We start from the raw sequence: 10804 nt of genomic DNA on the forward strand, positions 1-10804 counted from the left end.
TATTCAGTATAGACTTTTAATTTGTTTAGATATTATAGAGTAAAGGGTAAGACAAGGACTCTAGCCATGTTTATTTCCTACTTGTTTCTGTCTCTGATTAGCACTCTAGCCATCAATCGTCACCTCTTGTGATCATAAGACAAACCATAGCCAATTTAGCCATCAATATTTCATCGCTCCATTAAAAAAACTTAAACTTTACCCGTTAAAACCCAAGAAAAAATAAATCCCACATACACAGCCTCAATGACATACTTACATAGTGCTATGTAGAAAAAATAAAGACCAATCCTAGAAAACTAAGGATAAGATCACACTTTATGCTGATGATGTTTCTGAAGGGAAAAAAAATTACATGTCGAGGTTAAGATGGTTGAATGCTTTAAAGTTACTGGTTAGCATTTTTTTCGTACTGGTTAGCATTTCTGAACAGATGTGAAATTTATTTCAGGTCCCCTGACCATCTCCATCCCAACCACTACATGTGAATTTTTTTTCACTAAATACCATGAATTACATTGTGGTTAATCTTTCAATATAACGTCAGCACATGTCTGAGACTTTTTCTACTTATAATGTTATATATTATTCTTCGTTCATTCATTCTTCGCTTACTAATATAATCGTTGTATGTAGTTTTCTGTATCAATGTGCTACTCAAAGCGAAGCAACAAAAGTAGTCGGATACATGTGCCCGGTGAAACTTTCTGAATATATGCAAAACGGGCGACAATGTGAAGATTATATTGCACATGTCTAGAAGATTCAAGAGGAAAAGAATTATATCTTGGGCACATTTTATGAGAGGTAATAATTTTATTTGTTTTAATTTATTTTTATATTTTATAGTAATATATGATTTATTAATAGTAACTCTAACTATGAACTTATATCTCTAGCAACCATTGGATGTTGATCGTTACTTGTTTGGGGCTAAATACTATTTATATTTTGGATTCGGACAAAAAAACAACAAAGAAATTGGACATAAAAGGAAGACTAAAAAACGCTTGGTTTTTACATTGCGCTCAAGGCGGAAGGCGTAATTTCGCTAGAAAGAATAATAAGCTTATCATTAAAGATGACATCGTGGTAAGTAAAATATAAACTCCTTTTAAATTGTAACGACTAACTTTAAATTATATTACATTTTACATGCTATATAATTAATATGATTTTTTTTCTTTAAATTTTAGTGTCCCCAACCGCCAAATAATTATGAGTGTGGTTATTATGTCATGAAGTGGATGTACAACATAACTTTTTTATTTACAAGGAGCAATGAAGAACAATTTGAGAAGGTATATATTATTTAAATTCTTGGCATGGTTTATTTATGTAGTTATAGCTTTATATTCTTACTAATTGACCTATTTGTCAACTATAGCTTATGGCGAATTGAACTATGTCAGATGCCGACATTTATGAGATCAAAGAAGAGTGGGCTACCAATTGTTTACCGAATTTGTAGATTAGTTATTAACTAAGGCTTGTGTTATTCATACGGTTGAATGTATTTTTTGGTGATAGTTAGTGATGATGTTATTTTGTTGGATGTAATGGCACATGGATGTTATTAGTTTGTTGTACTTGTGGTGTTTGGAATATTACAAATGTGGTTAAATTTCTATTCACTTGTCCTCTTTGGTTCATATAGTATTTGGAATCATAATATTTATGGGGAGGCTCTCACGAAATTTCTGTAGATTTTTTTTTTAAAAAAAATATAAATATAGTTATTACGACGGTTTCTTTAAAACCGACGCTAAAAGGTTATCAAACAAAAAAAATCAAAAAAAAAATCGCCTTTAATGGCGGTTCATCAACAAATCAACCGACGTTATAAATACCTAAAATGGCGGTTTCTTAACTACAACCGACGTTATACTAACCTATCGCGATGGTTCTGTAGCTACAACCGACGTTATAGATAACATGTAGTGTCGGGTTTGAGGGTAAATTTATTTTGAAATACCAATGGCGGCGGTTTTGATGAATTACAATGGCGGTTCTTCTATAAAAACCGTCGTATTAGATAAGTTTATAATGGCGGTTTTGTATAACAACCGCCACTATAAGATAGCTATAGTGGCGGTTTAACAATAGCCTACAACCGCCGTAACGTTTATACGACGCCGCGATAAACGACGCACCCTAAATCTCTAAAAACCGCCGTAAAAGGTCATTTATAACCGCCACCGTAGGGGGTTTTTCTACTAGTGTATGAACTTTGCCACGTTTTTGGTTGTGAGACTAGTGTAACATGCCTCTTCAACCCATTTAGTAAAATAGTCGATAGCTACCAAAATGAAACAGTGGCCTCCTGTTCCGGCTGGAGTGATTTTCCCAATGATGTCGATTCCCCAAGTAGAAAACGGCCAAGGAGATGTCATGGTGTAAAGCAGTGAAGGAGGGACGTGTTGCACATTCCCGAATATTTGGCAGTTATGGCAATGTCTGACCTATTTGATACAGTCCGACTCCATCGTGGTGCAGTAATATCCCAGACGCGTGATTTTCTTTGCCATCATTGGTCCACTCATGTGAGGACCACATTCTCCATCATGAACTTCTTCCATCACTTTTTGTGCCTGCGAATGATCAAGGCAACGCAAGACTACACCAAGAGGTGTTCTTTTGTACAATTCTCCCTGCATGAGGAGGTATTGAGAGGCTAGTATGTCTATACCATGTTGTCCCCTCTTATCCATATCTGGTGGATATGTACCATTGAGCTTGAAGTTTAGAATGGCTTGAAACCAAAGTTCCCCTGGATTTTCTTCCTCATCTATAATTTGGTGCACATAGGCTGGTTCTGACCGTCGTTCGATACATAAAGGCATTTCTACCATGTTGTCTGGCATGTTAATCAAAGATGCAAGTTTTGCAAGATAAGTGACCTGATCGAAGAATTGGGCAACTTGATCTATCCTAGCCTGATAAGGTGCTAGACTTTCACTTCGAATTTTCCAAGATCCAGTAATTTGGTTGATGATCAAGGATGAGTCTCCGTGAACTCGAAGATTCTTGATGCCTAAACTTACCGCTGCTTGTAGCCCAATGAGGCAAGCTTCATATTCTGCTGCATTGTTTGTCACCTCGAAGTCGAGTTTGACAGAGAGTGGTGTATGCTCACCTTCAGGAGAAATGAGCAACACTCCTATTCCAAATCCTCTTAGATTCGATGCTCCATCAAAATAAAGGTCGCAGGAGTCTACACTAGTTTGTAGTATGTCCTCGTCTGGAAATGACCACATGTCTATTGCTTGGGTGTCGTTGATAGGATTATCTGCGAAGAATTCGGCAACGGCGCGCCCCTTTATAACCTTCAGAGACACATATTTGAGGTCGAACTCTGAGAGCATTAAGGTCCATCTTGCCAATCAACCATTGAGAACGGGTTTCTCGAAGAGGTACTTGCCGGGATCCATTTTGGAATACACCTTGACAGAGTAGCTAAACATGTAATGGCGTAGCTTCTTTGTTGCCCACACAAGAGCGAGGCGTATCTTTTCGAGAGGTGTGTACTTGCACTCATACTCCAAGAACTTCTTACTGAGGTAGTAGATAACTCTTTCTTCTTTCCCCACAGTTTGTGCGAGCATAGCCCCTATGGCTGTTTCGGTTACTGTGAGATATAAACCAAGAGGTTGATCTCGCTGAGGAGGCATGAGCACTGGTGGCTTGGCTAGTATCTCCTTAATTCTGTCAAATGCGTTTTGGCAATCGTCGTCCCATATGGTATGATCTGTTTTCTTGAGCTTTTTGAAAATGGGTTCACAGATCATGGTAAGCTTCGATAAGAATCGGCTTATATATTGCACCTTGCCTAGAAATCCTCTAACCTCCTTCTCTGTTTGGGGTTGTGGCATTTCGATTAGAGCCTTGATCTTTGAAGGATCAATTTCCACTCCTCTTTGACTGACGACATATCCCAGGAGTTTGCCTGATGTTACCCCGAACGCACACTTCTGAGGATTGAGCCTCATGTTGTACTTTCGCAATCTTAGGAAGAATTTACGAAGGTTGTCAATGTGCCTCTTCCTATATTTGGACTTGACAATCATATCATCAACGTATACTTCTACTTCTTTATGCATCATGTCATGTAGCAACGTGGTCGCAGTGCGTTGATAAGTAGCTCCAGCATTGATTAGCCCAAATGGCATAACAGTATAGCAATAGGTGCCCCATTGAGTGACGAAGGCGGTCTTATGCATATCTTTTATGGGCATTTTGATCTGATTGTACCCTGCATATCCGTCCATGAAGGATAACAACACGTGATCTGCTGTATTATCTACCAAGATGTCGATGTGTGGTAGAGGGAAGTCATCCTTGGGACTTGCTTTGTTTAAGTCTCTGAAGTCAACACAAACTCGAGTTCGCCCATCCTTTTTGGGTACGGGTACTATGTTAGCCACCCAGTCTGAATACACGGAAACTTTGATGAACCCGACTTTGAATTGTTTATCGACTTCTTCTTTGATTTTGAGAGCACATTCAGTCTTCATTCGGCGAAGCTTCTGCTTTACATATTTGAAACCTGGTTTGATTGGAATTCTATGTTCTGCAATGTCCCTGTCGATTCTTGGCATGTCTTTGTAGGACCAAGCGAAAACGTCCTTGAACTCGTGTAGGAGGTCTATGAAATCGGCCCTTTCAGTTGGGTTTAAGGTTGTCCCTATCCTAAGTTCTTGGGGTTCTAGTTTGGTTCCTACGTTGATGGGTTCAGTGTTCTCTATAAATGGTGCCCCTTCCCCCTCTTGTAATATTTCTTTAGCTATGTAGGGAGGTAATTCGATTGAGTCTGGATCAGGATCATCCTCATTATCATCGTAAATAGAATTACATTCAGAATAACACAAAGAGTAAGCAGAATCTTATTTATTCATATTAAATTTTGAAAAGAGTTGAAACAAAGAAGCCATCTGTTCAGTAGTCAGTGGCGGTAAAGGGACAACTACTGGGGCATTTCCCGAGCTACTGTTACTACTCGATGCTAAGCTAGGAGAAACAAGGGTATTGGGAGTGACGACAGGAGGAGACTCTCTAGGGACTTCTCTAGACTCAGACTCTGATTCCGACTCCGACTCCGACTCGAATTCGTTGTCTTCAAGTTCTCCTTTGAACATCTCTCCTTCTCCAATGGTGACTTTGAAGAGGTTTCCTTGGTTGTTCGTCCACTTGATCGACTTTCTCCATCCTTTCTGCTGATTTCGGTGATTAACGCTGCAGGGTTGAAATGGTCATCCTGAAGTATCATGGTAATGATCTCATCCTGTGCAGCTCTAACAAATAGATCCTCCCCAAACAGTAGACTAATAGCCTATTCATCTAAGCAAGATGCTTGGCGAGTCTTGATGGTAGGAACCGTTTCTGAAGGAATGAAGTAGCAATCATGAAAGATCTTTATTCCAGCTAGTTGCATTCCTTTATAGTGCCAAGGTTCGAGAAACCCGTGAAAGTATTCTTGATTCCCTTCTCTAACAAAGTATCCATTTAGGGTAGGGAGATAGGGTTGCATTTGGATTCCGTTGTTCTTTCGATTTTGAAATTGAGTGAGCATCTCCAAAGCTTCTTCTTTTGTGGGTTTGTATCCTAATCCCAATGGTATCCTTTGAGAGTTTCCTTCTTTGTAAGGTGCGAAGGTATTTTTCTTTTCGGGATTCACTGGCATTCCCGGGAAGTATCCCTGAGACTTTAGTATATGGTTGACCACTAAATTGGAGTATGGATCGAAGTATAGAGGTGCCAGTTCGCTGTCTACAAGGTTTATGCTATGAAAGCCCCCAAGCTCGTATACTGGTTCTGTAACTACTTGGTTGCTTGACATCTTCTCTATTACTGCCTTGATTGGTGACGAAGTGATCGTCACTACTTTGCCATCTAGTGGAATCTTGATTTTCTGGTGCAAGGTGGATGTTACTGCTTTGGAAGCGTGAATCCAAGGCCTTCCCAGAAGTATATTGAATGATGCTTCGATATCCATTATTTGACAGTTAACCTTTCGCTCAATTGGTCCTGTGGCTATGGTGAGGTTGACTAGTCCTACCACTTTACGTCGTGTTCCATCGTATGCTTGAACACCTTGGTTAGTAGGTGTCCAATCTGATTCTTTCATGCCCAATTTGTATGCCGTTTTCAATGGTATGACATTGACTGCGGAGCCATCATCTACCAAAGTCATTGGCAGGTTTTTCTTTAAGCATATGACGGTAATGTACAGAGCTAGGTTGTGATTGGCGCCGAAGGAAGGCAAATCCTCATCTGGGAAAGTAACTGGGTTACTTAGCTTAGTTGAATCTTGGAAGACCAAGTTGACTACGTCGTCAGGCGTAGAGTTGTGTGCCACGTTCAATTTAGCCAAGGCTTGAAGTAAAGCTTGGCGATGAGGAAATGAACTTGCCACTAGTTGTCAGACTGATAGATCAGCCTTTGTTTTCTGCAGTTGCTTTAGCAAGTGTGATGACATTGGTGTTAGTAACTGGACCATTAGCTATAGGACCGTTCTGAGAAACATTTTGATATGGACGTCGTGAACGAGTAAGGTGGTCTATATCTTGATCTTTGCTAGCTTTGACTATATCCTCACTAACCTTGACTAGATAGTGTTCGGTGAGGTATTCATCTTCATCGTCATCGGCCCATATTCCGTTGACGATAGTAAGCTCTCTCAATCTGATGATCTCGGCTTCTAAACTGATTATTTGGTCGACTAGACTATCAACCACGGCGAATACCTCTTGCATTGTAGAATATTGAGATAGATTTGTTGGCATGCTCTCCTTGGGTATGGTGCTTGGATTGCGGAGGGATGCTACTACATCTTCCAGTTCTGAAACTTGCCTAAGCACACTCTTTGCCCATGCAATAAAATCGGCAATGGTAGGAGAAATGGTGGAATAACTCCCCTCATCTTCTAATGCATGAATATCATCTTCGATTGGAGAAATGAGGTGTGAACAATCCAAGGTGGATTATTCATCTGTAATCATCAGAACTCCAAGAGGATTCTGAGTGTTTTTGGGCTTACCTCCAGGAGGTATAGGTTGACGACCATCTTCGATCATATCCTGAAGGACATGCTTTAGCTTGAAACATTTCTCTGTATCGTGTCCCTTACCGCTATGATATTCGCAGTATGCATTTTCTTCCAACAACTTGGACTTCTTTTCTGGGTCAGGTGTAGGTCCTATGGGTTGGAGCTTACCCTGTTTCATCAACCTTTTCAGAGCATTGGAGTATAAATCGCCAATGTTCGTGAACTTCCTTTGTGGGTTATTCTTCTTTGATGATTCGAGAAGGTTAACCTCATAAGTCTTGCTAGTAGAGCTATAAGAACAACTCGTTGAGCCTTGATATCCACGGCCTACCGTTTTGGACAAGAGCCCTTTACGGATGTCATCTTCAATTCTCGTCCCTAGCACGGTTAGATCTTTGAAGGTCTTTATGTTTTGGTACCTCAAGTGGTTTTCATAAATAGGTCTCAAGTTATCCACGAACTTTTCCACGAGGGTAGCTTCATCTGGACGTTCAACTAATTATGTGCTAGTCTTCCTCCACCTACTTAGGAAGTCGGTGAAGCCTTCTTTTTCATTTTGGGTAAGAACCTCTACAGTGCGCATGTTGACTTGGATTTCAGCATTATCCGCATATTGTTTAGTGAATTCAATTGCGGCGTCATCCCAAGTGGCAATTTTCTTGTGCTACAAAGAGTAAAACCATTGCTTAGGAATGGTGTCGAGAGATGAAGGAAAGATCCTTTAGAACATCTCAGGTTTGATGCCTTTGATAGACATGTAGTCTTTGAAAGCACGAATGTGCTTCAAAGGGTCTTCATGCCCCATGAATTTTGGGATGTCAGTCATGTTGAAGTTGGTTGGTAATTGAGAATTTACGGCCTCATACTTACGATTATTCTCCCTGAAGATGTTATCTTGTAGGAAATATCGGTATACTTCCTTTAAGAAATTACGGATTATAACGAAATTATAATTATGAATACGAGTCATAAATGAAATAGCATAAACAAAATAGAGAGATTAAGAAATAACCTTAGGTCCTAGCAAAATTGGCCCAAGAACAATATCGAAATCGATATTCTCCTATTAGTTGCACCCAAAATGCTTTGAGAAATGCCCCTCAATTTGTTAGAATGAGATCCCCTTTTTGCTTGAAGAGGAACCCTAATTTCCAAATAAAATTTAGGGTTTTGTTTTGATGAGAGTTGTTGAGAGAAAAATGAATTAGTCAAAAATGATCCTCCCCTTGACCTAATTATAACCGAAATTAGGAGAGGAAAATGGGGAAGATATTTTTCTCATTTCTTTCCTCAAACCGTGACACTCCAAATAAGGAGAGAAATCTCCTTATTTTCGGTTGGTCTGGTAATGTATAAAACGCGTATATTTTTATCAATTGTCATTTATTTCGTCACGTATTTAATAAGTCCACACACAACAGCTTGTAGTCGATTTATTAATACCGGTCTGTAAATATTTATTATGACAATATCGTATAATATATACTTTAACTATAAATATCGCATATTTATAATTAGCTAATTAAATATAACCGATTACATTTAATTACGAAATAAAATCTTAATTCATTCAAGCTAACATTATATACATTAATTAAATATAACTGTTTATATTCAATTTACGAATTTAACCGTTAATTCGTCTCAGCTGGTATTATTTAATTATATTAAATAATCGTCTCATCATCATATTGACTAACTGTTTAGTCAAATACATGGACTAACCATTTAGTCATATAAGGCATCAATGTGATTACATTTCCATAATCACATCTCTCAAACACATCCTTTAGGTGTAACTTTTAGGGACCAGTTGATCACCGCCATCAGTATGATAATAAAGTCAAACTTTCCAGCAAGCTAACCGTTATTAGGTAATCGTTAATCAACTGATAAAATACAAAGTATACCCTTGTGAACCTATAAGAGATTTATATATGTTATCACACTAACTGTGGAGGACACAAGCTCCAACAATCTCCCACTTGTCCTCACAAGTGTATGTGCGATAACCGATTCTCATATCCTAAAATTTCTCCCACTCAATGTAAAACAATTTGCAAAATCCGTATTCACAAAGATCGTCTTTTACAAGTGATCAATATCAAGAGTGGTTTCCCCGACTAGAGAGTAACTTAACTGATAAACGAATCTTCATTCAAGCATGGCCATGCATTTCAGTTACAACTCCTCGAGTGGCCCTGAGAAATAACTAAACCTGATAAAGGTTGGATATTTTCTTCAACTCGAATCCTGCAGATATAAGCACAGTATGAAATGACCCATAAAAAACCTGCTTAGCCTCCTGTTATGGCAGACCATGAGAAAGAAACCAAAGTCACCCAAAAACTGCCTTAATCTCAAGAGACAGTCGATAGTGAAAAGAATCGACTCTAGGAACACAATGGACGCCCAATCCATGACCTGGCACTGAATGTTTTTAAACATTTAGGACTCCATTACGTTCTCACAATTTTTGTCCTACGAGATATCGTTATAACTCGTATCTGTGATCGATCAGCCAACTGTTTGACTTATGGCTCGTTGAACCCACCATCAATCGACTGCACAATATAATAGCCAGAGTTATCAGCTCATGTAGGCGATTACAGACCAAAACAAATATAATGTAATTCAGTTCACTTTGCGGCGTTCAATGTTGTCAGTACAATCCACATGAAAAACAAAATATTATAAAAAATTGATGAAGTTATAAATAGTATATGAAAAAGATAATGTATCGAATCCATAATCAACTACTACAACTCAGGAACACGTTTAATTCCCATGGAAATAACGTGCCCTTCATGCTTATCATAATTCAACGGTTTAGTGAGAGGATCCGCGATGTTATCATCCGAAGCTATCTTGTCAATCACTATCTCCTCTTGCTCCACGTAATCACGGATCAGGTGAGCCTTCCGATGTACATGTCTAGACTTGTTGCTAGACTTAGGCTCCTTAGCCTGGAAGATGGCACCTCGATTGTCACAATAGATGGTGATCGGGTCATTCGAACTAGGAACTATCGTAAGTCTTCGTAAGAATTGACGCATCCATATAGCTTCCTTTGCTGCTTCCGAAGCGGCATGGTACTCGGATTCAGTGGTAGAATCTGCTACAACATCCTGTTTGGAACTCTTCCAGCTGACCGCAACACCACTAAGAGTGAAGACGAACCCGGACTGAGATTTTGAATCATCTCGATCCGTTTGGAAGCTAGCATGTGCGTAACCGATTGCGCATAGCTTAGTATCTCCTCCATAAGTCAATACCCTATCCTTAGTCCTCCGTAGGTACTTAACGATGTTTTTAACAGCTATCCAGTGTGATTCACCTGGATTCTTTTGGTACCGACATGTCATACTCAATACATATGCCACGTCTGGACGTGTGCATATCATGGCATAGATGATTGATCCTATGGCTGATGCATAAGGAACACGACTCATGCGCTCAATCCCTTCAGGCGTCGTGGGTGACTGAGACTTGCTCAAATGCATCCCAGACGTCATTGGAAGGTTCCTCTTCTTGGAGTTGGTCATGCTGAACCTTTCAAGAATCTTATCCAAATAAGACTCCTGACTCAGTGATAACGTCCGTCGTGATCTATCTCGGTAGATACGGATTCCCAATATGTGTTGTGCCTCACCCAGATCTTTCATCTAGAAATGGTTCTTTAACCATCCTTTAACCGAAGATAAGAGAGGAATGTCATTCCCAATCAAGAGTATGTCATCGACATACAATATCAAGAAA

This window comes from Silene latifolia, chromosome 11, assembly GCF_048544455.1.
Source record: "Silene latifolia isolate original U9 population chromosome 11, ASM4854445v1, whole genome shotgun sequence".
NCBI classification, from domain to species: domain Eukaryota; kingdom Viridiplantae; phylum Streptophyta; class Magnoliopsida; order Caryophyllales; family Caryophyllaceae; genus Silene; species Silene latifolia.